At 47.7% G+C, this 26,782-nt stretch overlaps 1 long non-coding RNA gene across 1 annotated transcript in view; it reads right to left on the bottom strand.

Moving 5' to 3' along the window:
* The window catches only part of LOC144151634 (uncharacterized), an 81,055-nt gene extending 63,543 nt beyond the window's left edge, over positions 1 to 17,512 (bottom strand). Inside the window, exon 1 of the long non-coding RNA XR_013318929.1 lies at positions 17,393 to 17,512. This is a non-coding gene — a long non-coding RNA (uncharacterized LOC144151634). The remainder of the gene's footprint in view (positions 1 to 17,392) is intronic.
* Positions 17,513 to 26,782: the final 9,270 nt, after the last annotated feature.

The following is a 26,782-nucleotide window of genomic DNA, read 5'->3' as shown; positions in this document are numbered from 1 at the left end:
AGCTAGCTATTGCCTTTGCCCTCATACATACCAAGTACCCAATCATTATCACGGATTCCCAATCTGCCTTCCGCAGCTTCTTAGCCACGATGGTGGCCCCTTCAACTTTAAAATTACTATTACCATAGCAACCCCACCATAAAGTTATTAATATGTGGACTCCTGGCCATTGCTCACCTACGGGCAACAACTTTGCTCGTCAGCAAGCCTGCGCCCTCTCTCTCCAGGATTCCGAGGAGACGACCTCGTCAATCCCGCTCGTAACATATCAAGACATCAATATTACCGTTCCGAAAGACCGGTAATATTACCGGTCCGAAAGACAACACTTTCCTCCCCCTCACCCTGCACTTTCCAAGGAACAAGAATCGCTGCTCTGCAGACTACAAACCAACACTTTTCTCACCCAGTTCTCTTGCATGGTATGTTTCTAGCTCAAAACTGTGCTGAATGCCAGTTCTGTTTACAACCCGGAAGTCTACCTCATAATATATTACAGTGTGGGTGCAATCTCAAACGTCCACCTCTCCGATCTCCTCTTCCCAACCTCAGCTGTGGGCGAACCTGGTGACCAACGACCATGTGGATGTACAGCGGATCCTGGCATCGAGAGCGACAGCTCTCTTCTCACCTCTTGGATTTCAGGACCAGGGAACCGCTCCCACGTTAGAAAGCTGGAATGAATGTTTCTCTCTCTATTGCAGCTATATCTGTGGTCTATTGTGTTTTAAATGGCACCTTGCGATCAATAATAATTTTAGTCGCCTTTGACCATGATTGCAGTTCCCCTGTGGCAATATCACGACTCGCAGCGATGTTTTTTCATTACTACTAACCTGCCCGAGAGAAGATGTGTGCTGGCAGCTTTGGCACGGTGGAAAACAGAAAGAAGATACTCGAAAGAACTTCTGCTAGCCCCTGTTGAGCACAAAAACAAATGGCGCGAACACTGCATGTAATTATTTTAAGTGCACTCAGCTACTGGCATGACGATACACTAAACGCATGCATGCATGGGACCCCTCCACGGCCAGGCTTCTATATCAAGATAGAAAAGTATTGTGTAGAGGAGCACCATAATGTTGCAGCGCTGTGTCACAACAACCACCAAAAGCTGACGTCTTAAATCTCAACTCTTTGTATTTTCTCTCGGTGCGTACGACTTGTAAAGGCGCAAATGCTGTAAACATTCGTACTCTCGTGAACGAAATAACAGATTTTTTTTCCTGGAAAGAACAGGAAATATTGTCACTATGCAGATTCTACAGGGAGAAAGACCCCAGTGGTTTTTATATTCTCAAGTACGACTAGTATTTGCGCCCCTGGATAGAGCGAGGGGTTGCTTCTTTGTCGCGCCTTGATACGCCTGTACCCAACGTTCATAAAGGAAATTGGCAAAACAATTTACTGCCTCATGCTTCATTCCCTGGCCCGAACCATGTTGATGTAAAATTATAGCCGCCTGAACTACGTTTGAAAAATATCCCGGGCCACCCGCACAAAAGAGAATTCTGAGGAGGAGCAAAGCATGCAGTGTATAAAAGTATTCTTGGCGCCTTGGGGTTTTTGCCTGAAGAGGAGAAACCGTTACCATTAGACGGCAGAGGAATATATCTTTGCTGCAAAAGTCTCTTGATTTGAAGCACGAAGCGTTCTAACGTTAGGCATTGGAACACGAGTGTCTGGTGGGTTCTTTTACCAAGAACGCGTTTAATGCCGGTATACACCCAAGATTTCACTGACGTCATATACGTTACGGAAATGCTGCCAGTGCAACTAACACAGAGAAAGGGCAGAAATGTTTCAATGACGCGGATGGTGCTGCGGTCTAGGAGAGGTGAAGCAAGTTCTGCATCACGACCATCACGAGCATCGACAGTTGGCGTCTTGATCGGGCAACGTAATCTGCGTCGTTTCTCATTGCGATGGCCCACTTGATCGGGCAACGTAATTTGCGTCGTTTCTCATTGCGATAGCCCAATGTAACACAACTGCTACATTATGCACCGCAAAAAGGCAAAGACGCCAACGGGTTTATGCCGTGAACGCGACTGATTTGGTACGGAGAGAAACGCCAGGGGAGAATCTCTGCCTCTCGTGTTGCCCAATCCGAGCTCCTCGCAACCCAACCATCTGCTGCACACGGCACGAGCAGGACCGAACTTGCGGTGCCTTTACCGAAGTGACACACCACCAAGACAGCCGCCGACCCGTAAATCATGCTCCTTTCGCTGTAGATTTCCCTGCACATCTCACTTTCGTGTTTCAGCAATTCGTATGAGAGAGGAATCCACCACAGTTTTGTTGAACGCGTTTTTCACAGGGAGATGAAACGTTCCAGCGCGAGGCGTTAGAAAACGAGTGCCCCGTTTTTTTAGTACTTGGACTTAATGAGACCCTCAGGAGCTTTGCCCCTCAAAACTTTTATTTCATAGTTGTACCAAGATGCCTTTGCGTAGGCGCTGGAACGAAAGCTCGACAGAGGCAGCGCTTACACCAGACATTCTTCGGAAGTAAAGAATGTATGCACAGATAGAAGAAACACAAGCACACTTAACGGATTACGGGCTTGAGAGCCCCACAACTGATCCGGTCACGGGAATAGCTCGTACCTAAAGGGACCATGCAACCCTCTTTGTACTCAACAAAGTGTACTATTGGGCGAGTTAATAGTTGGTTTAATAAACAGCTACTGCGCGAAAAGAAACAATGACAGAAAGACAACGGGACGAGCGCTGACTTTCAGCTGAATTTATTACAAGAAACACTGCAATTTTCATACGCACTCATGTAACACCAATAAAGTATAAAAAACAAAAACAACAGCAGAAAATGGACGTACAATCCTTGGTATCTCACAACCATATCAACACGCGTTCCCGCACTACGCACAGTCTATAGAGACACCACCTTAATTCATGTCCGAAGTACATAAGGTGTTCGAAAGCAAATCCACCTCTTTTTTCGACAACACGATTGACACCCGGCTTGCACATTTCACTCTATGCCTTCCAATATCATGTGCTTCTTCCTCTGTCGTTGTTTTTATTCGCGCTGTAGCTATATTTGCAGTCTCTTTGAGCAATACAAACACACCTGCGAGACGTTTAGATTACAGGGGCAGGAATTCCTGAGCCAGATATTACACGTGCAAGTGAAGCGGCAACATTGAAAATCGCTGTGAAAGACGAAAAAAACGAACCGTGCTCTTTTTAGATTCTTTTATTATGCACCAATGTAATACCGTCGTCACAGCGGCGGCTGTCTTACTGCCCGTTGGTGGTCAACCCCAGAGATTACCTTTGGCATTTCGTATGGCCATCCGCCGCCTGTCAGCGCTATGAAACAACCTCTTCTGTGCTTGAATCTGTGAGGAATTTTATGGCGTTTCGTCTGTGTTTTGAGTTGGCGCGGTGTTTGAACAACGAAATCAATACTTTCCTTTCAACCTCACCATTCAGCCTTAGCGCACTTATTGCTTCAAAAAAGTACTAGAAGATTGAGTGGGCGCTTGCGAGCAGACATCAACGCCTACTCTTGATTGCACCAGGCCGGAAATAGACCTCCCACGTTTCGGAGAGAAAGAGAAAACTCGCAGGCCTGTGATATTTTCAAGGCCGCTGAAGAGAGTGAAAGAGAGAATATTTTTATTGAGCTTTTTATGGCTCAGGGGGTGGTTGTGGCCCCTGGCTTGTGTCGGACGGCGACATCGGCAGCTCTGGTGACCAAGGACGTTTGTACCTCTAGGTCTGATCTCCCGAGCACTTCCTCTCACTTCTCATCACAGGAAATTAGGGGAAAGGGATCTTTAGGGCACCCCAGATGTTGGGAAGGGTGGCGACGGTGCTACGTGCAAGGCGGCATTCTGGGGAAGGGAGTGTGCAGGGTGGTTTCAGCGGAGTATAGCGGGATTAGGGAACGTGTTCGTCTGAAGGAGACGCCGCGGGTGTTCTTCGGAATTAGTAATGTTTACATGAGCCTGGGGGTACCTACGATGGTCGAGATGGTATTGAACGGTTATTTCTTTGTACGGAAGAAGTCTATCTCTGGCAAATCTGGACCCGTGTTTGGGTTTGAGGCTATGTCCGGCTCAGATTGTGCGCCCTCGAGCCGTATCGTGGGTAGGTAGCCTTATTACCAGCGAGGCCAGTGTGCGCCGGAGTCCAGGCAATTTCTACCGGGAAGTCGGGTGGGTGGCTTCGGAGAATATTGGATGCCTCTGATGAATCCTGGCCGTGGGCAAAATTTTGAATGGTCGCCTTAGAATCGGAGATCATTATCGAGGGGGTGGGCCTTTGCGAGAGGGCTACAGCTATTGCTGCCTCTTCCGGGATGTGGAGTACTTAAGGATATGGATTCGAAAGGGGTTTATCAAGGTCTTTAATAACTGCAATGGCGAAAACGGCTCGGGGCCTGTATTCTGTAGCATCCACGTAGCATCCACGTTCTGTAACATAACTACGTTGGATCGAGCGAAGAGTCGTTTTTGGAGAGAACGTGCACTCTTTTCCCGGCGGCTCGCGTGGTATAAGGGATGCATGTTGCTCTGTGTTGGTTTAATGATAAGTTTTCCGCGGGTTTCAGAAGGAAGGGGAATGTTAGCCACAGGGCAGTCAGTATGACCTATACTGAGCCACCTGAGGATATGGGTTCTAGTGGGAGTTTTAGACAAACGGTCTACCTTACTAGAAAAGTGGGTTTCAATAAGCTCGTCTGCAGTATTGTGCTCACCAAGGCCTTGAAATCTGGCAGTGGGTGTGTTAAGGGGGAGGTGGAGGGCAGAATTGTATACCCTTCGGATGAGCCGATTAACCTTATCTAATTTAGTGGCAGTCGGATTCAGGTAGGGCAGGGTGATCCTGTTGATAATAAAATCTTGGATCAGCCGGATCCTCTCTTCTTCCTTGGTACCCCTACAGCGGTTGGAGATTTGTCTGATGAGTACTATAGTTTATGTTCTCAACTTTCGCAGGAATTGTGTGTTAGTACGATTATTAAGGATAAGCATCCCCAGAACTTTAAGGGTGCAGGCTCTGGAATCGGGTTGTTTTCTTTAAGAATTCAAATGTCGGGTGGTACTTTCTTCTCTTTGTCGACAGTAAAATTAGTTCTGACTTACTGGGGTAGCAAGTAAAAGCCCCGCGCTGGCGGCTTGTACTAAACCTGAACGCCCTCCTCTAGTGTCTCCTGTCTATGGGAGTCGCTTCCGCCCACATTTGACCCACAGCGTGATGTCATCGGCGTAAAGGCTGAATTTGAGACTTCGGATTCGCGCAAGACGGCGAGCGATGTTAAGTATGGCCAAAATAAACAACAAGGGGGATACTACCGTTCTTTGAGGTGGGCTTTTGGAGCGGAGATCCACCGTTTCGGAGGTGATGCTACCAATCTGGGGGATGGCGCTTTGGTTCGACAAGAAACTGCGTATATAGTTGTACCTACAAAGCAACACGTTGGTGGATTCCACTGCAGTCATTATGGCGCCGTGGGACACGTTATGGAACGCTTGGGTCAAATCTAAGGCAAGAATAGCCGCCGTGTCCAAATTGTTTTGCAGGACTATGACTTCACGGGAGATTTAGAGGAGGATGTAGTGCGTTGATAGGCCCGAACAGAAACCGATCATCGAGAGGGGGAGCGGGTAAAAATTTTGACTGTGGGAACCAAGCGTGTATTAATGATATGCTCAAACTGCTTTCCCAGGCACGAGGTAAGGGAAATGGCCCGGAGGTGTTCCAAAGCAATCGGTTTTCATGGTTTGGGAATTAATATTAGTTTTGCATTTTTCCAGGATTGTTGCGGCGTGCCCTGTTGCCAACAATGGTTGCAGTAACCTGTAATGGTTGTGATGGAGTGATCATCGAGATTCTTCAGAACTTTGTTGGTTATCTGATCAGGGCCCGGTGCCAAGCCCGATCGGAGCTTGAGTAAGGCTCGTGGCACTTCTGCTTCAGCTATTTCCCTGTCCATATACGAACTTGGTAGACTAGTGTATGGGGTGGAGGGTTGCTAGTGCCCTTGGGCAAATACATGCCCTTGATCTTATGAACTAAGTCTGCATCCATGCTTGGGAGTCCCTTGATGATGCTAGTGAGACGATGGGCATGATCTGTTTTCGACTGGTTCGGGTTCAGGGGGTGCTTGAGAACAGGCCATGTCCGTTTCATCCCCACATTGCCACGCATCTGGCCGCAGATTTCGCCCCTTTGATCCTGAGAGAGCCGCAGTGTGTATTTTTGAATGCTCGCTTTCAGTTTCGCGAGTTTACGGCGTAAGCTATGGTTATGTTTGTTCCGTCTCCAACAATTTTGTATGCTCTTGTACGCGTGCCACAGGTGTTCCAGATGAGGATATATGGCCTCCGAAGGTATATCTGTTTCGACTAGTTTGGTTACGGCTCGAGTGTCTGTAAACAGTTGCTTTGCCAACTTTTGCAGATCTAATGGGTTATATGCTACTGATGTTCTTCGTGGTCAGGTCGAGAACTCCTGACCTCGTCCCAGTTTGAGAGGTGCTGCTGTCGGGGGTGTCTTCTAATGGTGTGGAAAAGGGTAAGATCGGTTTGCATGATCAAATGATCACTTCAAAGGGTGCTTTTAGTGATTCTTCATCTTGCGTTTTTTTTAAATGGGGTGTAAAGGTGAGCTCTGGAGCGGAATCTTTATGGCCATTTTTGCCAATTCAGGTTGAAGCATTGGAGTCTGATTCTCATGTGAAATGGTGGATCAGCGTCTGGTCCATATGGTCTCTTCCCTTTTTAGGGTATTTGCAATAACCCCACGCCATGTGTGGTGCATTCAAGTTACCCACTACACTAGGGGCATTGGGGCCGACTTCTCTCCTGGCCAGGCAAAACCGAATATTTAATAGGCGATTTTGCGCCCGTGGGTTACTCTATGCGACGTTTTTTCGAAATGAGCCAAATCCACCTACCGTGAAAGTGAGAAATAAGTGAAAGTTTGTTACCGAACCTAAACGCAGCACCATTAAACGCATTAGGTGATATATGTTACATATCAGCTGGGGGAAATTTATGGCCGCAAGTAGTTAACAATTATGCCATGAATTTAAACAATATTGTGGTGGTAAGCTTTGATGTGGCTCATAATGAATTGAAACACCTAAATTGATGCTGCATTCTTATGAAAACTTTATTTTATTTGACTTTCAATTATTATGCGATTGAGTGTCGGTGGAAAAAGCAAATAATTATGCAATAGAGCGTCAAGAACAGTAGAACTTTAAATGGAGAGCAGGTGAGTCCTCTAGGTAGCAATCGCTGCCTTTTTCGAGTTCTTTCCTAAGGTACGTTTTTTCCACACGCCTGAAGGCACTAACGAAGCAAGCAAGTTCTCCATCGATTTGCCATGAATTTCCAAAAACTAGAAAAGAACGCTGCTCATATCTTAATCCCCACCTTGATGAAGCGGTTCGTATTCTCAGAGTGAGGGCGCAGGGATTCGCGAGGGACTGTAGGCGGCCGCTATTCAGTTAAAGGAGCACTGACACCAAATTTCGGCGTTAATATTATTGCAAAGTTCGCTTCCTTCACTCAACAGAATACCCTGGCTGAAATATGAGTGGCCTGCGACGCGAAGAACATAGTTCAATTGAATCTCATTTATCGCGCTGACGGAGCAGCGCGCAGAGCGACACTCAGCAAATGGACATCAGCGTGACATCACTCCAGGAGAGGAAAAAGAAGTGACGTGACAACGCTCGTCAAAACCTCGTGATGTCACTTCACGCGCGCGGCCCCACGAGCGGCGAGCGGGCGCAACACCCTCTCAAGGGGGCGCTGGTGACGTCCGCACAAAGCGGTGAGGTCATTTGCGCCGTTCGAGATGAAAGCACAGGAATTTGAAACAAACCATTTTCAGGACGTTCAATGTAATTAACTATCGCGCGTTGAAGTATTTGAAGTGCTGTTTTAGGTTGGCCAGACAATTAAGCATGGATAAAAGCAATAAAAGTGTAACATAAAATTTTCGTGTCAGTGCTCCTTTAAGTACTGAAGTGGCAAATATAGTAGTAAAACGCATTATTACAACCAGAGTTATTTTGCAGAAACGGGGGGACGAAACAAAATCATTATTTCAAATTTCTGTTTCATATGGCTCACTTCTGTTCAATTCGTCGTTGACATCTAGGGACAATTCTTTCGCCTATCTTTGAATTGCCGTCTCAATTCATAGTAGGCCAGCTTTGAAACGCAAAACACTTCAGTAAACACACATAAAACTGTCTGAAAACTGAAGCCAAAAGCAAACTGCCTGTTGGGCAAATGCATTTGGCTGATTTTGATCCGGGCAACAGCAGAATCCGCCTTATTTTCGGTAAGAACTGCATTCTGCGTAAACGTTTTCAGGACGTTATATCAACTATTTACTAGCCAGCACTTATTTAGGGAAAAGTTGCCGAGTTTTTGTGGTCACTGCAGCTTTATCCGACTCAGTTTCTGTCTCTGGATTTGGCTCATTTCGAAGAACCGCCTCATATACGTTCAAGAGTAAAGATTCATATCCTCCACTTTTTATGGGAAGTACCGTGAACAGAACGTGGGTGATTTCTACACTATGGCATTGGATTTTATGCGCCGGGATGTTTATCTCGATTAGTAAAGCTGTTTTAGGATTCGTTTCGCTTTGGAATGCGTTGTAACCGCTAAGTTAAACTGATTTGCCGGATTCCTGGGTGGCTAACATGTCTGGAGGGGTTGCAACCGACTGGATGTGCAATTGCAAGTTGCTTCGTTTTCTACTATAACCCTCCACTGCCAGACTCGGACGGTCGCGGAGCCAGACTTGAAGGGTTGGTTAAAATTGTGTGTCAAGTCGGGGAACGTGCCAGACAGGTTGCGGACGCTTTTGAGAACCTCTCCTATGAAAGTCAGCAGTTAAGCACGGATGTTATCTATGCTACCTTGGAGATCGGATTGAATAATTAACATATTACCCTGCACAGTCTGGAGGTGTTCATCAAGCTGTAAGAGCTCCCAGGTTGACGAGACGTTTGCTTCAAGGGCAGTGATTCTCTTAAGCTGCTCGCCATGCGTGGCTTTTTCAGCTGCGGCTTTGGAGGTCGCATCAACTATCCTGTGTTTATGTGCGGTTCTTCTAGAGTGTGGGTTTTGATTTTACGAACCTCCAAAGAGAACGCCCCATGCCTCCCCCTGCTCCGGGAGAGAGCGCGCAGCTTTCGCCGTGGCGTCCACGGTCGAGTAGACAGGAACGATTATGCGCAATTTTAAAGCAAATTCAAGAAGGGTGTGCTGACGGGCCAGTTGATACAATGTTAGACTAACAAAACAGCGCAAACGACCAGTCGAAGAAAGGTAGACAAGACCACAGGCGCTGACGAACAACTGGGCGCTTTATTGCAGCAGAAAATATATATATATATAGAAAAAGAAAAACAACAGAAGCACCGATAAAGACCTAAGTATAATCACATCGAAAAAAAACACGATGTCTCGTAAAAAGCATGATCCGCCACGTGCCGATACAAAGTCTAATGTTCAAGATAGGTACAGGATTTCCGGCACGTGGCGGATCATGCTTTTTACAAGACATCGTATTTTTTTCCGATGTGATATCTCTTAGGTTTTTATCGGTTCTTTTTAGTACGAGCAGTTTTAACTTATGTAGGTAGGCTAACTGGTTTATTCAGTGGAAAAGTTGGAAGTCAATATACCCCCGGCTACTCCATTTCACTAAATTAGGGGTCATGAACACAACAAAAATCAGAAGTGCATGACAAAAATAAAATTTTCCTGAGGTCTAGTTAGTGTGCATGAAAGTGTCCTTCTGGGTTCGTATTCATGTTTTCGCGGTGAAAGGCTTACAATGTCAGGTAGTATTTGAAGCTATATCTTTCTATGTGAATAACACTTCGAAGGAGCGAATGACCTTACTTTGAAGGACACCATCAGGCCACGTACATATTAGAGTGTTAGACACGGCATACGATGGTTAGCTAGTGGCATTTTGTGAAACAATTGACATCTTTGCTGCGAGTACAAGTGGTAGTCTGATAACAGATGAAAAAATTCTTCCTCGACGTATCCGCATGCGCGGGATGGTCAGTTCGCACAGTTAATTGTCAACAAAAAAGAACTTTTACAGGCTACGGCGAGTCGCAGAACACGAATCCCAATGAAAGTCTATGACATGCCCATGATCACGTGCCATTTGAAGAGATTTGGCAATCAAGAGAGCAAACAGAGGCTACCCCACTCCTGGAGTCAGGGTTTGTATTATCAGAAGCTAGAATGCTGTCTTTTAGCCTGCGCAGGCAACCCATCTTGCAACTTGCGCTCTTGTGGCAATTAACCTAACAGCCTCTGAAATGGCCCAGAGCTCAAATGGCCTAGAACTTGTGGACGAGTTTTTAGAGCTTTAGCATGCAAAGTATGCATGCTGTTTGGTGGAAAACGTATAATGCATGACCTAATGCTACTGCGCAGCAGATGTCGTGCAATTTAGTTCCTGGTAAAACTGATTCGCAGAGTGGCATCTGCATAGGAAGTCTACGTAAAGTAAACCGCTGGAGGGTACTGGAGACCGGGTGGGAAGTGGTGGAACTATGCTCGCGGCTTTGCAGGGTAGAACGCCTGCTAGAAGTTACAGTTGAACTAAAAAAACAAGCAAATGAAGTAAATACAGGATGTCGGGGCGCCAAGCCGGGGCCCACGACGTGCTATAGTCTCAGCATATTCGTCCAATAGGTAGGCATCGTATGGAGGGGGCGCTGAAACGCAACGTACCAGACAAGAGAAACGTCGAAAATGAACCCACTAACAATACCGGAGCTTGGATAACCCAGAGTGTAGTAGTAAGTGATTTAATCAGAAGCAAGAAAGGAAAGTTCGATTGGGCTCACTAAAGAGCACTCCCGCGTTCAACTTGATGAGATAAGAACGGAGCATAAGTGGGAGGAGACCAGTTCTGGGAGAAAAGGAAGAAGGGTACCTTGTTCTATACTTTGTGGACCCCACCTCCGGGGTTGCTAGAAACTTTGGAGTAGCCCCGTGGCCACGAGGTACTGCATCAAGGTCTCCGGAAGGACCGCACTGTTGTCTGCTCAGGGCCCGTCGAGAATAGCCGCGCTTCCCAGCGGCTCCCAGGTGTGACCTTGCTGCGTCATGATGCGGGAAGAAGCGAAGATTATCCTAGACCATTTCGAGTTCTGCACGATTGCTGCAGGCAGGTGGGGCTCCGCCTTCCTGATGGTGGACCTGCGCAGCAGTGTTCAGCCACTCAGACAGAGGCTGGGTAGGCGTGCCTGTTCCAAGTGCCCTATGCGAAGTGGAAGTGGCTGCGGCGGGTTCCTGGAAGAAAGTTAGCCGTCAATATAGTCGTTTGGCGTGACGGGTTTGAGAAAATCTCGTGCACGGTTGAGAGCGCTGATGACTGCCCATTACCCTCTTCGCCAGCGTGCCTGCGTCCTCGTTGCCCTCGACGCCGCACTGAGAAGGGAACAAGTAAAGGTTCAGTTCACAGCCGCACGAGGTGACAGTGTGAAGCTTGGCAACCAGGAAGGGTGCAACGTGGTCGTTACGGTTCATAGGCATGTCTGCTTCCAGCACTTGGAGTAGAGCTCGCCTAGAGTGCGTAAGGATGACTGCAGCTGTGTACTGGTGGCTACATACTAGAAGGTATTGAGCGAGGTGGATTCCAGCCAGCTCGGCAGTGGTTGACGAAGCGGGAAAAGGGAAGCGGCCGATCCTGGCTACTCCAATCTCTGGCGCCGTGCAACCAATCGCGGCTAAAAAGGTCGCCGGGATGCAACGCTACCTGCGTCGAATTTTAAGTGGCCTCATACACCATCCTGCAGGATGGCCTCTTTGTGTCAGAGTGCCGCAGTTGGTATGTAGCTTTATGCGCGCAAGGCTGGCACTGGTGTACACCGGGAGGGCGATGATCCTGTCAGACGGCGGGTGCTGAACGCCTAGATTGCGGGGATCTCAGTGTGTTTCTGGAACAGGGATCTTAGCGTCGCCATGCGCGAGTTCGGTCGTAACGGGCACCGTCCGAGGAGGGCTCAAGCGTTGGCCAGACTCCATTTGCAGGAGTTGTCGCAGCAGAGCCTGTGTTTAGATGGGCCAGGTGGATGCCTCAATGTCGGTTCCAGCGGTTAGAGACAACTGTAGGACACCGAGGCACGGCCGAATGGGCCGCCTCTGTTTGTGCATCAGCTACGTCAAGTGGTAAAGGGTTCGGTCGGCAAGGACAAGGCATAGCAGACCGACGGAGGTGCCACCGAACGATAGTACGTTTGTAGTGACGACCACCTGCAGCACCTGCCGCACCCCGTATAGCACCAGACTACAGTCAAATCTCAATACAACGAATTTCAAGGAACCGCTAATATTTGTTATTCTGAATAACTATTGTAGTGAAAAAATAACAAATATGCGGTAAAAATGTGAACGTAACAAAAGCACCCGCCTACGTCTACTGAGAACACGTGTACAATCGTGTTAGCCTTTAACGCGGGTTGGGATGCACGCATATTTGAAAAATCGGTGATATTTTCCTGACGTCTGCCACTCAACTACTGCAAGACGAACTATGCGAAGCTTTCCACGTTCTTGTCCACTGCCTCGGTGGCATTGGTGCACCTGGTAAGAAAGCTGCGCATTTTTGCTACGCACTGCAAAACATCGGCGTTAAACATGGCTTCTTCGCCCCGGCTTGCGGGTCCTGTCTTGCGTCGTTGTCATCGATCTCGGCGTCCTCGTCACTGGTTTTATCATCGCGATGAACGGTGTTGACAATGCCTTAAGTGGTCAGTTCAGCAGACGTGCATGCTTCATCGTCGCACTGCATGTAACCCTCAAAGGTGAAATCAGCATCCAGGGAGAACTTTTCTGCGACTTCATCCCATGAATCACATTGTTCACTGTCTGGCACCATGTGTTCGGTTTCACGTGGCGTCTCAAGTACGCCGGCCTTCCTGCAGCAGTTCTTGATGGTGGTCGCTGTCACGCTCCACCAGGCCCCTGTAATCATTTCCGTGGCCTGTCACACGTTGATTGCGGTCGCGACCTTCATTCGAAGGTTAATCAGGACTCGTTGAACGAGACGCCTCCGGTAATGAGCCTTCGCGCTCTTTATGACCCCTTGGTTCATCGGCTGCAGCAGGAACGTGCCGTTCGTTGGGAAGAACTCCAACCGAACATTTGTGAGGCGAAACTTAACAAGGTGTGCTGAACAGTTGTCCACGATAATGAGGATCTTTCTTCCCGCCCTCCCCATCTCATCGCCCACCTTGAGCAGCCATTCAATAAACGGCTCTCGCGTCATCTACGCGCGTGAATTGGCTTGTTAATAACACGGCAACGAGACCAAATTTTCCATGCAGCGAGGCTTCTTGTATTTTCCGATGACCAAGGGCGTGAGTTTTTTTAGTGCCTGTGGCACTGCAGCACAGCAGTACAGAAACTCACACTTTCGACTTCTTGCCGCCTTTGCACTTGCTTCCCTTGAAATGCTTGGTCTTGTCAGGAAGCCAGAACCCCAATCGCAGGCGATGGCGATAGAGCTAACGCGCGTTCAGTATGTTGATGATAGTTGTACATGCCCACCTTTAGTCGTCGTTCACACCAACACGAGTAATTTCGTACACTCGGAATTCGTTATTTTCTGGTGTTGTTTTATATGACGATGATACCATTTGATACGTTATTCTGAAATAATCGGTGTTCTGAAATTCTTAGTAGTGAATATTTTACATAAAAAAAATAATGGAGATTTGAGAGGGGATTTTCAAAATGTTTGTTAATCTGAAAAAATCGTTTATTTGAGGTTCGCCATAATGGGATTTCACTGTATCTATGAGTGGGTGGGCTTCACCGTAGGAATCTAATTCAGCTTATAGTCGATCACCAGGCAGAACTAGGTGATGTACTTGCAATAGTGAAGACGGGTGTCGTGCAGCCTCAGTGGCAAAGTAGCTCGTGGAATGATGGTGCCCCAATGGGGAACCAAGTGCTGTCCAGCAGAGTCAGTTCCTTATACGACAGGAAGGCCGCTACAACGTAGATGCTCTTTTGAAGGCCGGTGGTCCTGAAGGTGATGTCCTCTGTGATGGTTCGTGATTTTATAGTGCAATGTCGCCCTCATGCACACTGAAGGGAACTGGGTAATGCAGGCTACCGGCGATGCTAGGAGTGATGGGTGCATGGGCGCGGTCGAAAAGCCATGGGCTCAGCACGCTATGTTCAGGCACCTAATGATTGACGCTCCAGGGTGCGCTGGTTTTCTTCTCAACCTTGGCGCATCGAATTAGGTTGGAGAGAAGGGCTTGGAGAGAAGGGCTTGGAGAAGCAGAGAGGGGAATAATTTCTAGGAAACCGACCACCTGCACCCAAAAAAACAAGCATTTTGTGCCTGCTCTCAGAGCAGCGCTAATAAATAAAAAGAATATATTTGTTTTTTTTTCTTGGTAACATGACACGTCATCACACCGTTTTGAAGGGGATACCAACAGCAATCAATCAATCAGTCAATCAATCAATCAATCAATCAATCAATCAAGTGAGAGATTTTTTGACCAAAGTGGGAAAATTTCCGCAGCTTCGTTCAAACGCGTCCGCCATGAGTGGAAACTGACATGGCGGTCAGACCTTCTGACATGGCGGTCAGACCTACAGACCTTCTGGCTTTTGGCTGTAACTTCAGCAAAAATGCGCCTAGTCAGCTTATTTACCTTGCCAAATATTGGAACAGCCACGTGGTAACGGGAGTATGGCCTTTAAAGCGTCACCTTGTCGCGAAAGATAAGTTTGATCTTCTTGCGTGTATCTCAGCGCGCGCGGCCGCTCCCGCACCTAGAAAACGCAAAACGTATGTAACTGCAAACCAATTGGTGGTAGGAGGCACAAATTTGGTACAACCATTTTGCAGTAACGCGTCGTGATCTTCTGCTCTCACCTGTTTCAATATGAGAAGTTGCAGACTTCCATCCAGCGCCTCGTCCCCCGCAATGACCAGAGGAATCACTGCTTTACAGCCAATGAGCGGGGCTTCTCTCATGCCTTACCTGTGATGAAAAGGTGTAGCTTCTACGTAAATCATAGCCAGTTCCTACTATTGTTACCAAAAAGCTGCAGCGGTTCTTGGCGATTGACGATGTCATACCGAACGTTAGGACCACTTTTTGTACCAGTAAACGTTTCGTAGACAGACAGGGCAACCAGCCACCATCAGCTGAACCTCGCCCAAATGAAACAACCCGGACAATACATTTACTGCAATTAAGTATCCATGTTCACGGAGGCGAGGAACAAGAAAGACATTAAAAAGAGAGGGAAGGGTGGGGTGGAGAACTGGGTGATATCCCACAGCGCGAATGCCGATAACTGATAGCCCGGTCCGTTACATCTGTTGGGGCTTCCAAATTCTGAATCATGTGCTGTCACCTGGTCTGTGCCAGGTGAGCTGCGCTGCTGGGAGTGCGGCGAGCAATCCCTGAAGCTCCCGAGGGGTGACGACACTGCTGCAAAGCAGGGGTATTTGGCGGTTCTGCGTGCGATCAGAACTGGTTCTGCCGCTACCGGCAGTGGGGAGTTGACCAGCGCACCGGCCACAAACTGGTCTGCGAGGAGCATGTCAAGTGCAGCCTTCGAGGTGCTAGCTACGACCACGATGGCAAGCGCGGGTGTGTTTGTTGTAGGATGAAATAGAGATTTAAAAACCGCAAGGCGCGTCGATGGTTCCGATCTAGCTGAAACAAGTAAAGGCTCTGCCAAGGCTAGATCCTCCGCCGTATATCATACTGCGTACACTTGTCATCCGCTTGGCTGTGCTTTGCCGAGTCTTGATGTCTGCCACTCAGGATTGCCTGCAACTAACGCTGGTTCCGGCATGCCCGGATCTTTATCAGCTGTATGCCAGGAGCTAGAACACTTGGTGGTAGCTCTCGCTGGACTTTGGTGGAGCTCACGCAGTGCACCACCACGGCCAGAAGGTCTGACCACCCGCTTTAAATAATGAGGCGGTATTTTTTGAAATGCGCCAAATCCACTTAAAGCAAATTTGGTATGAAAGTGGAGGTTTGTAGCCGGGTCTAAATGCAGAGCTGTCAAATTTATTTTATGATGTTTTACATGTCAGAAGACAAGATAACCGTTGGTAAGTAAGGGTAACTGAGTGGATCCCTAGAGAAAGCAAGCGTAACAGGGGCGGCAGAAAGTTAGATGGGAAGATGAGATCAAGAAATTTTCAGGGATAAATTGGTCGCAGTTGGTGCAGCACCGGGGCAGTTGGAGATTATTGGGAGGGGCCTTTGCCCGGTAGTGGGCCTAGATAGGCTGGTGATGATGATGACATGTAAGCTAAGAGAAGTTAATGGCCAGAAATAATTAAAAATTATGCGTTCAATCTGAGGAATATTTTTACGATAAGTTAGGATTTGGCCCATGTTGCATTTAAACAAGTGGTTGATGCGGAATTCGTATCAAAACTTTATTTTAAAAAACTTTATAAAAGGGTGAGATGACGTTTGGGCGGAAAATGCATTCAACATATGCTACAGCGCTTCAAGGACAACATAAGTACAAATGACGAAATGGTGAGTCTTAATGGCACTATTAGTAGCTCTTTTCGAGATCTTCCCAACGGTAACTTTCTTGAGCCCGCCTGCAGGCACTCCCGAAGTCAGCAAGCTTTTCAGTGCTTTTTTATTATATTTCAAAAACGCTTCACAAGAATGCCGCTCATACTTTCTTCTTACGTTAATGACTTGGTTTTTACCCTCAGAGGGGGAGCGGGACTATGCCAGGAATTGTAAACGGTTAAGTATTTAGTTCAGTGCTAAAAGGTAAATATAAGAGTAACAAAAATATTATAACCAGAAATAAGGCTGTTGGATGGGAGAGACGAGATGAAGTGAGATCTCCGTTTCATTTCATTCACTTTAGTTCCCTTTGCCGTCGACGTCTCACTACCAATCTCACTCCGATTTCCTAATTATTGTTTGAATTCATCATAAGCCAGCTCCGGAAAGCAGACAAAAACATAAAATCCGCAAAGCTTCCACTCACGCGCAAGGCTTCAAGAGAGTGCATTTCACTACATATAGTCACGTTTCACTATATTCTTTATTTGAATAGGTGCGGGTCCAGTAATCGTTGTCATATGCATGAAAGAAGTCGCGTTTTCATCGCGGAGAGTGGTGGAGGTTAAGTCACCGTCAGCATGGTAGACTTCCACCGGCTCTTCGTCATCGACTCAAAGCAGCGGTGGTGTGATCTTCAAGTTTATGCTATAGTATTCGTCTATGTTGCTAGCTATGATTTTATTGACTAGAAATCCCACTCCAGAAAAGAAAGACGCAAATAAACAAATAAAAAAATAACATTTAAATAAATAAATAAAGAGCTTCTTACTTGATATACATCATTCGCACTTGGTTGGTAAGCTTTCGTAGACACTAGAGCAGCACTAACAACCACCGCAAGCATGAGAGACCACATGTCACAAACTAACCTGCTGTGGTTCAAACAGCAACAGACAGTTCCAGGTACTGTGTCGGATATTTTCTTTTAAAGAGCTGGAGCATTGCAACCTTTTCCTTGTGCCCTTTTGTACAGCATCAAATTCAACCTCATAATTTTCTGAAAGCAAAAACTTACAATGTTTGGTGGTATATATATTTATTTTTGGTGCAAAAGGCGTTTGAATGTTTAGGGCAGGAATATTTTTGAACATTCTTGTATTCGGGAATAAAATTGACAAATAGTTTCTAATGTCATACGTCTTGTCCATGTGTATCACACATAAACTTTCTAAAATACCAGGCCGAGCGCAAGCTATTCATTATCACCCTACGCCCGAAGTACTCAGTCCAAAGGGTAAACAAAAAAGTGCATTGGCCATTCCTGACAAATATTAAAAACAAGTTTTTCTTTCAATATTTGGAAAACAGCTGTCAACGAACTCTGACAGAAAAATATCTGAAATGTGAAGTTCTATGCTTTTTATACGTACTTTTCAGGCAAACATTTCGTACCATACCTCGAAAAAACTGACGCCACTCACTCACACTCACTCAAACAATATATTTTTTTTTCACCCACTCACTCTCACTCATGCTCACCAATCGCCCTCACCACTTGCGCTCACTCGTGCCCACGCCTAACACTCGTCGTAACTACTCGCACTCCCCTATGCTAACGCTCCCCACTTACCCTCACCACGAGCTCTCACTCGCGCTCGCGCCCACCACTCGACCTCACCACTTGCAATCAATCGCTCGCTCTCACCTCAACACTCGCCGTAACCACTCGCACTTACACTCACCAATCACTGTCACCACTCGCGCTCACTCGTGCGCAAGCTCACCACTCCATCTCAACTCTCGTGCTCACCACTCGAATCACGCTCGCTCACGCTTCCAACATATATTGGCCACTCAAACTCACCCGCACTCGCGCTTACCACTCGCATCCTCCACTCACACGCGCTGGGACTGGTTTTTACTACTCACAACCCTTGCTTGCATTCCCAACTCACACCCCCCACAAATACCTATTCGAATGCCCACTCTTATTGCTTCTGTCATTAAATCATAACATTTTACAGCGCGTTATATTTGTAAACCACACGAATGATTCCTTTTTGTGGAAATCTTCAGTGAACCCACTTTGATACAAAAATGACACCAATGCGTGAAGTGAAAAGAATAATTTCGGTCTTTTACGAGGGTCTCTCCACGTTGGCTATGAGATATGCCGTAGTGAAGGGCTAAGGGAGAACTTTGAGTGCCTTGTGTGGAAAGCAATTTTTATTTCCGGTAGAAGGCTTGAAAACAGGCAGCGGGTGTTCGCAAAGAATATCAAGGTAGAAGCTTGTCTAGCCTGTACACTATGAGGAAGCTCCTAAACGAACTATTGGGCTTCTATAGCCGCTAACAGGCGCCCGCATGTAGGTGTCGCGACCCGCACCCAATAACCACCACGGGCAGCAGGCTTCTCACACGTTTAGTAAGTTTCTCAACCAGAACGGGTAAGAAAGTGTCGCCAGAGCTCCTAGTGAAGTTTCGAATAATGTTTATTATAGCTTTGTTGGTTGCAGATATTTTGTTTGTTGATTTTTCAAAATCTCCATTGAACGGAGTGAATGCGGGTTTTCCGCAGCGCAAATTGTCGCATCGGTGTTCGGCGACGCGCCGCCGAAGCCGCGGACGCGGTTGCCTTTAGGTCAGCTCTCCTGCTTCGGCTAACTTCCCGAAGTGATGCCGGCGATGCTTCCTAAAGTTAGTTTCTCTGTGTGTAATGGTGTAGAGGGTGCACAGTTTATTGTGTACGACTGCGTTCTGCGGCCTGCACACCTTCGCCGACAGAGTTTCGAGGAAAGTCTACGTGTGTCTATACCGGGGGGATAATATTGCAAAAGGGTTAGGGTACAGGGCGAGCCGAGACAGTTTGAAAGCTTATGTGTGAAAGCCAGCAGTAAACAAGCCATTTTTCGAATGTGCAGCCGAGTCCGACGGCGCCATATGAAAAACACAAAAGAAGCAGGCTCCGGCGCGTACGTGCCGCCGAGGTAAAAAAACACATAATCAGGCTTAACTGGTGGTGGGGTTCCGCATGACGCGTACCACCCGCATATGGCTCAAATTATTCGAAATATCGAAACAAATTTCGGACACAATTGCAGTAGGCTCGTTGCTCATGAAAGTACCGCACTTGTAATCAACCCAGACATTTTAAAAATACCGCTTTATTGTTCAATTAGAGGCTGTACTTTCTCATGTTTGAACTTGCGCTGGTTAGTTGTGTTGCATATTTTCGCACATTATGACAAAAACAGCGACTAGACAAAAAAGGGCGGTGTTAGGGGAAAATACAAGTAATCTATTTCTATTCGATACCGGACAAAAGGCATACATTTGCACGACGCGGTCTGAACTCACAGCAGCTGGCGTTAAGTACTGCACACTAGCAACCTCAGCGACTCACTTTGTGTAGTTGCAGCCACAACGGTCAGCGAGGCCTTGTTGCCCGGAACGCCAGGTCTCCTGTCACGGGAAGCCATAAAAGTGAGGTTTGGTAGCACTTTGGCGATCGGTCGCAGAAAAAACAGGCATGCAATGTCAATGGTCAAGTAATACGAAGGGGATGACATCGCAAAATGCGGCAGTTTAGTGTAGGCGTTATGAGTAATATGCTCCCGTTCAAAGACAAGCCTAATTATAAAATCCACGAAGCCGGAGTACTGAACTTCTCGCGTGCTGTGCGCTAACAAGCGACTCTGCCAAACTTCAATTACAAATTCTTGTTCTTTCCAAAAGCGAGAGCATTGAGTATTTCTGTAGTAACAAGCCGTGAATAGCTTCCATTGCAAAGTTCTGACTACAAACCAACACTGGGACGAATAGACAAAAGCGTGTAACTTCATGTTGCTTATAAAACGGCGATAACGACAATATTAGCACCTCACAGTGACACAGCAAGCATCAACGCGTGCATAATTTTCGCAAATCAAACGAACAAACATCTCGTCACGCTCACTCATATTCTCACTCAATCAATCCCTCACACACAAACTCACTCACTCAGTCACTCTCTCAATCACCACAAACTAGCTCACTCACTCAGAAATTACGTTATCAAACTGCCACGAAAGTGAACAATTCACCGCACCACATGCTGCTTGGCGCAATGAGGACTCCCAGCCCCATTCAACACCTCTCCGCATGTGGGGCGTAAATTAACACTTGACTAAGAAGCCCTTTTCACTTAACTATCGTAGCAAACATGGCGGGGACTACAGTGTTTTGGTGAAACCCGCCACGAATTACGAAAATAAAACAGCGCAAGCGATTTAGTATTCACAACTAGCAGGTTGGTAACCATGCAAGGACAGCGTAAAAACGCAAAGTGCCAGACCCGTGTCTCAATTTCAAATTGAGCAGATAATTTTACATCCGCAATGGTAAATCACCGTTAATGATAACGTATTACGCGATCAGCGCGTAATTTACCTTTCGCGATCTGATTATATGAAGTATGTATTGTAGACACTGCACGCTACAGTAGCGATTCGTACCCCTCGATTCGATAAGGTGGATGAAGAGTCACACATAACGTGCTATTGTTCTCAATCTCCAATAACGCACACCCCCACTTCAGCGGGAGCTGGGGAACAAAACGAAGGGGGCCATTTTACGGGTCATAATGATAAATGCTATGTCAAATCCTTGTGAGGATGAGCATCTTCGTTTGGTGGACATCAAGAAGGGTAGGCATATTGCCGTACAGGAATCAGTGCAAAAAACATGCAGCATAAAGCAACACAAAACCTTTGCTTAAATTGGCAAAAAATACGCCAGTCCTAATGTTTTCAGGTGTATTTACCAGGGACATCGTCAAATCGCGTGCCTCAAGGAAAGCCCCTTAACTGTCGTAGAAGGATGTGTGACGCCCGGTCAACGGGGAAGTGGAGATCACAACGAAGCCCTGCCGTAACGAGGGACAAATACTGATACATTTTAAAAGCCAAAGACTCGAAAACTGGCTTCTTCTTCTACATGTCAATCACCCATCCGAGCCATTTCGCCATTGTGATGCACAAATCTGTGAAGAGATGCGACGCCTCTTCCAATGAGTAGGGCTCCATATGACCGCTGTAGCAAAGAAGCCATTATGTACACCAGTAGCTGCGACACCATACCTCAGTGGTTCCTAATGCTTCAATCGCAACGCCCAGCGGTGGTTAAAAGTGCGTTCACTTTGTTGCGACGATGCTACCAAAACCATCATCATCGTGATCATCACAAGCCCATCTAGCCCACTGCAGGGCAAAGGCCTCTCCCAATATTCTCCAATTATTCCGGTCCTGTGCTAACCGAGACCAATTTATCCCCGCAAACGTCTTGATCACATCAGCCCATCTAACAATCTGCCGCCCCCTGCCACGCTTGCCTTCTCTAGGGATCCACTCTGTTACCCTTAGTGACCAACAGTTATCTTGCCTTTGCATTACATGCCCTGCCCACGTCCATATCTTCTTAATTCCTACTAATATATTATTAACACGCATTTATTCTCTCGCCCACTCCGTTCACTTCTTGTCCCTTAATGTTACACATATCATCTTGCGTTCCATTGCTCACTCAGTCGTCCTCAATTTAAGATGAACCCTCTTAGTCGGCGTCCAAGTTTCTGCCCCGTAGGTGAGTACCGGTAGCAAGCAGCTCTCCTCCCCTTTCATCTTGTGGGAATATGGTAGGCTATCATTCATTATCTAACATTGCCTGCCCAATCCACTCCACCCCATTTTTATTTTTCTAATTATCCGTACTTCATGAATGGGATCAGTGCGGAAAGCGTGCTTTGCAATTCGTCCCCCGAGTTACTTAGCAAGGCAACGTCATCAGCGAATCTAAGGTTACTGAGGTATTTTATATTAACCTTTACTCCCACCGGTTCCAAATTCAATGTTCTGAATACCTCTTGTAAACATGCTATAAATAACATTGTAGCGATCGTGTCTCCTTGTCTAACGCCTGTCCTTATAGGTAGTTTACGGCTCTCCTTACGGAGGACGGTGGTAGCTGCGGAGCCATTGTAGAGAACATCTAATATTCCTAAATAATACTCGTCTACATCCTGATTCCGTAAAGCTTGAATGACTGCTCAGGTTTCGAACGAATCAAATGCTTTCTTATAATCTATGAAGGCTATATATATGTTTCGAGTATACTCCGCGCACTTCTTTATCACCTCATTGATGGTGTGATTAGGGTTGTTATGACTCACTGGCGCCATGTTTGCGCGGGTCAGTCGCCCGCCGGTTCACCACCCCACCGCTTGTCGACGGAAACGAAAGGAGGCCGACACGACGCGGCGGTGGCCACTGATTGACAGCGGCTTTTGAGCGGTTTTGAGTGTTGTTGCCCCAAAAGGATTAAGGAGCCGCCGCTCTTTCCCCGGCCTAAGCAACTGAACGCGTGTGCGCGTGAAAGCCCAGACGGCGACGACCGGACAATGGGACCCAGTGGCGGCGGCAACACAGCGAGGAAGGCAGTGGCAATGGTCAAGCCATTAACTCTTCTCGGAGTGATTCCACGAACCTTGTTAATCTGTGCTGTTAGGCTCCCTGGGAAGTACGTGCGAGAACCCCACCGTGGGAAAGCAGCGTGCGGCGGACACCAAAAGGATACGCGGCGCCCGCGCGTCTTCCGTTCTTCCCCTCTACTACAGGCTCCTGACGAGTGGCAAGGGTGTGTGTGTGTGTGTGTGTGTGTACCGTGCATCTGCCGACATACCTGAAAGGCGTGTCCCTACCCGAGGGCGGTGCTTCACAGCGAGGAACTTACACATCACCATTGGTCCGCATTGTTTTGTATGGGGATCCCTAACCTAGGGAACTAGGGATCGGGTTCAACAAAAAGGGCGTGCTGCGGCCCGCCAAGATCTGTCTTCATCTCGACAACTCACTGTAAAAATGTAAATAAACCCGTTGAGTTTGCTCTAAGCTCTCCCCTAGTCCTGGCTCGACGGAACGACGGCGACCGGCCCCGCTACCAGCAGACTGCGGTCGCTACAACTCGCAACAACTCGCAACAACTGGATGGCAAGCGGTTGGACCTGAGCCTGGAGGACGGAGAATGAACAACACGCCGAGATCATGGAGACTGACAGCTGTGAACCGGTGAGTGCTGGCTTTGGTTTTTTGGTTGCCAGGCTGATAAGATAGAAGTGCAATCTTTTCGTTGGTAGAGGCTACCACAGAAGCAGTTGTTTCCGGAACTTGTGAGTAGAGAGTGAGCCGCACCACACTAGTTCTCTGTCATGGATTGGAAGCGTTTGTTGAAGAATCAGCTGCTGATTCTGGGGTAGGAGCTAGGAGCAGAAGTAGATTCGGTGATGTAGAAAGATGCAATTGTTCGCGCTATCGAGGGCTTGAACCTGAGCAGTGAAGATATCAAAGAAACGTCGAATGAGATTCAAAAGCAAGAGGAACAGGAGCGCGAGAAAAAGCGTGAGGAACAGCAGCGTCAGGAAAGGCGAGAGCAACATGAACGCCAAAAAAAACGGGAGCAACAGGAGTGCCAGCTAAAGCAACAGGAGTGCCAACTAAAGCAACAGGAGTGCCAGTTAAAGCAAAAAGAACTGGAGATAGAACAGTTGCGCCTGGAAGTGGAAGCGAGGAATATGGCTGAGGTTCAAGGAGTGGAGGTAGCAGGCAGACAAAATCTATGTGATTTATCAAAACTAATGCAACCCTTCAAAGTAGGGCAAGATGTGGGCCTCTTTCTTGTGAACTTCGAGAGAACCTGTGAAAAAGCGAAGCTTGGCCGTAGCACATGGGCTCGAAATTTGTTGAGTTTGCTGCCATGTGAAGCAGCGGGTGTGATCGCGCGGCTTCCGGTGGAGGATGCGGACAATTTTGACAAAGTGAAGGATAGCCTTCTAAAGAGGTTCCGACTTTCGTCACATGCGTTGCGGCAGCGGTTTCGCAATCTGACAAAGAAGCAGGGCAGCACGTATTCTGAGTTTGCCTACGAGTTGAAGGTAAACTTGGTAGAATGGATGAAGGGAGCTAGCGCTTTTGGGAACTTCGAAAAGGCTCTTCAAGTGGTGGCTCTCGAACAGTTCTTTTCTAAGCTTTCCGAGCCAATGAAGCTCTGGATCCAAGATAGGGCCGGAGTAGTAACAGTGCAGGCAGCTGCCGACTTGGCTGATGAGTACGCGTCCCGCCAGGGAGAAAGGGATGAGGTTCCTCCAGCAAAAGCGGGAGATAGAGGAAAACCTTGGACGGGAAAGCAGGTGGCTGGCGCAGGTATGACAGCACAGAAAAAGGCGGACTTCGCTGCAAGTAGTCAAGGATCACAAAGCAAATAGGAGGGAAAGGCTTCGGAGAGTTCTTCCAAAAAGAGTCCTGTTGACGCTACGCAACCACCTACCTGCTACAAATGCAAGGAGGTCGGTCATATTGCCGTAGCCTGTCGTAGACCCAGACCAGCCCTTTCATATACTTGTGACTCTGCCACTAGCGAGGTGCTTCTTAGTCCGTACCTTTTAACCTTGCAGTGAACGGAAAGCCATGCCGCGTCTTACGAGACAGTAGGGCAACCATTGATCTGGTGCACCCTGACTATGTGGCACAAGCAGACTACAACGGCAAGTGCGCATGGATTAAGCCGGTTTTGGAAGATGGAAGCATTTGTCTCCCGGTAGCTCGAGTAGTCATCACTGGGCCGTTCGGAGAAGTAGAGACGGAAGCGGCGGTGTCAGACAAGCTGCCCTCGCAATACCCCTACTTGTTCTCGAATCGGACCGACCGTCTGTTTAGAGAGCAAGGGAAAAGTTTTCACGAGGGAACAGTCCAACCTTTGACTAGAGCTAAAGCACGCGCGTTATCAGCCGAACTAGAGCGGCAAGAACCGAGTTTCGCCGGGCGTACAGCAACACCAGCTGCGGTCAGCACAGCGGAGCCTACTATCCCGTCACCTGCTGAAAAAGAGAGAGAGGGATCAGAGGAGGAGACTACCGTTGAAATAGCTGAAGGGGAAACGGAAGAGGGGCTGCTGTTGTTGCCTGTATCAAAATCACTAGGCAATGTACTGGGGAAAGTGACAAGAGACGAGCTCATCGAGCAGCAAAACAGCGATCCCAGCCTTAGGGAGATTTGGAACACCGTCACGGAAGGGGTGGCGAGGAAGAATGTCAGTTTTCCCGTCAAAAATGGCATCTTGTACCGCCACTACCGGAATGCAAAAGGTCGCACGTTTGACCAGATTGTAGTGCCGGCTAAGTATCGGCATGACATTGTTGATCTCTGTCACGGAGTTGGTTGGTCGGGGCATTTAGTAGCTCGGATGACCAAAGATAGGCTCCTAACGGAGTTTTATTGGCCAGGATGCTTCAAAGAAGTTGAGGACCACGTAAGAGCGTCGTGTGACACCTGTCAGAGAGTGGGAAAACCGCACGAGAAGGGAAAGGCACCACTTAAGCTTGTTCCGCTCATTTCGGAGCCATTTCGCAGGCTGGTAATAGACGTTGTTGGACCACTCCCAGCGACAAATTCAGGCTACCAGTATTTGCTTACCGCCGTTTGTCCAGCAACCAAATTTCCAGAGGCGATCCCAATGAAGGAGCAAAGCTCAGTAGAAGTAGTCAACGCACTACTGTCTATTTTTTCGAGAGTGGGCTTTCCTCAGGAGATACAGTGCTACCAGGGTTCAGTCTTCACCAGCGTTCTGACTACGGTCCTTCCTCGAGAAGTGTGGGATGAAAATAATCCACAGCTCAGTTTACCACCCGCAGTCCAACAGTGTAGAGCGGTGTCATTCCGTGATGAAGCGAATCCTGCGAGCCCTTATCTTCGAAAAGAAGTGTGAGTGGGATGCCTGTCTCCCAGCAATGCTGTTTGCGCTGAGATTGGTCACTCATGAAGCGACGGGTTTCAGCCCCGCGGAGCTGGTTTACGGAAGGACGCTCAGGTCTCCACTGCGACTCTTGCGCGAAACCTGGGAGTCGAAAGGTACCGACCCTACCGTGGTCGAGTATATTCTCCAATTGTTGGAAAGGTTGCGTTGCGCTCGCGACATTGCTGAGGCGAACATGAGGGAAGCGCAAAGTAGAGCCAAGAGCTACTACGATCGAAACGCGAAACTGAGAGCTTATCAGGAAGGGGATCAGGTGATGGTCTTGCGCCCCTCGCGAGCAAATAGGCTGGAAGTTCAATGGGAAGGGCCCTTTCGGGTTGTGAAAAAGCTCTCGGACACAAATTATGCACTGGAATGGAAAGGAAGGCGCCGAGAGGTT

This window comes from Haemaphysalis longicornis, unplaced genomic scaffold, assembly GCF_048455015.1.
Source record: "Haemaphysalis longicornis isolate Haplotype H1 unplaced genomic scaffold, Haemaphysalis longicornis Haplotype H1 scaffold_9, whole genome shotgun sequence".
In the NCBI taxonomy this organism is placed as follows: Eukaryota; Metazoa; Arthropoda; class Arachnida; order Ixodida; family Ixodidae; genus Haemaphysalis; species Haemaphysalis longicornis.
The sequence above is the reverse complement of the archived record's forward strand: the minus strand, read 5'-3'. Positions and strand labels throughout refer to the sequence as shown.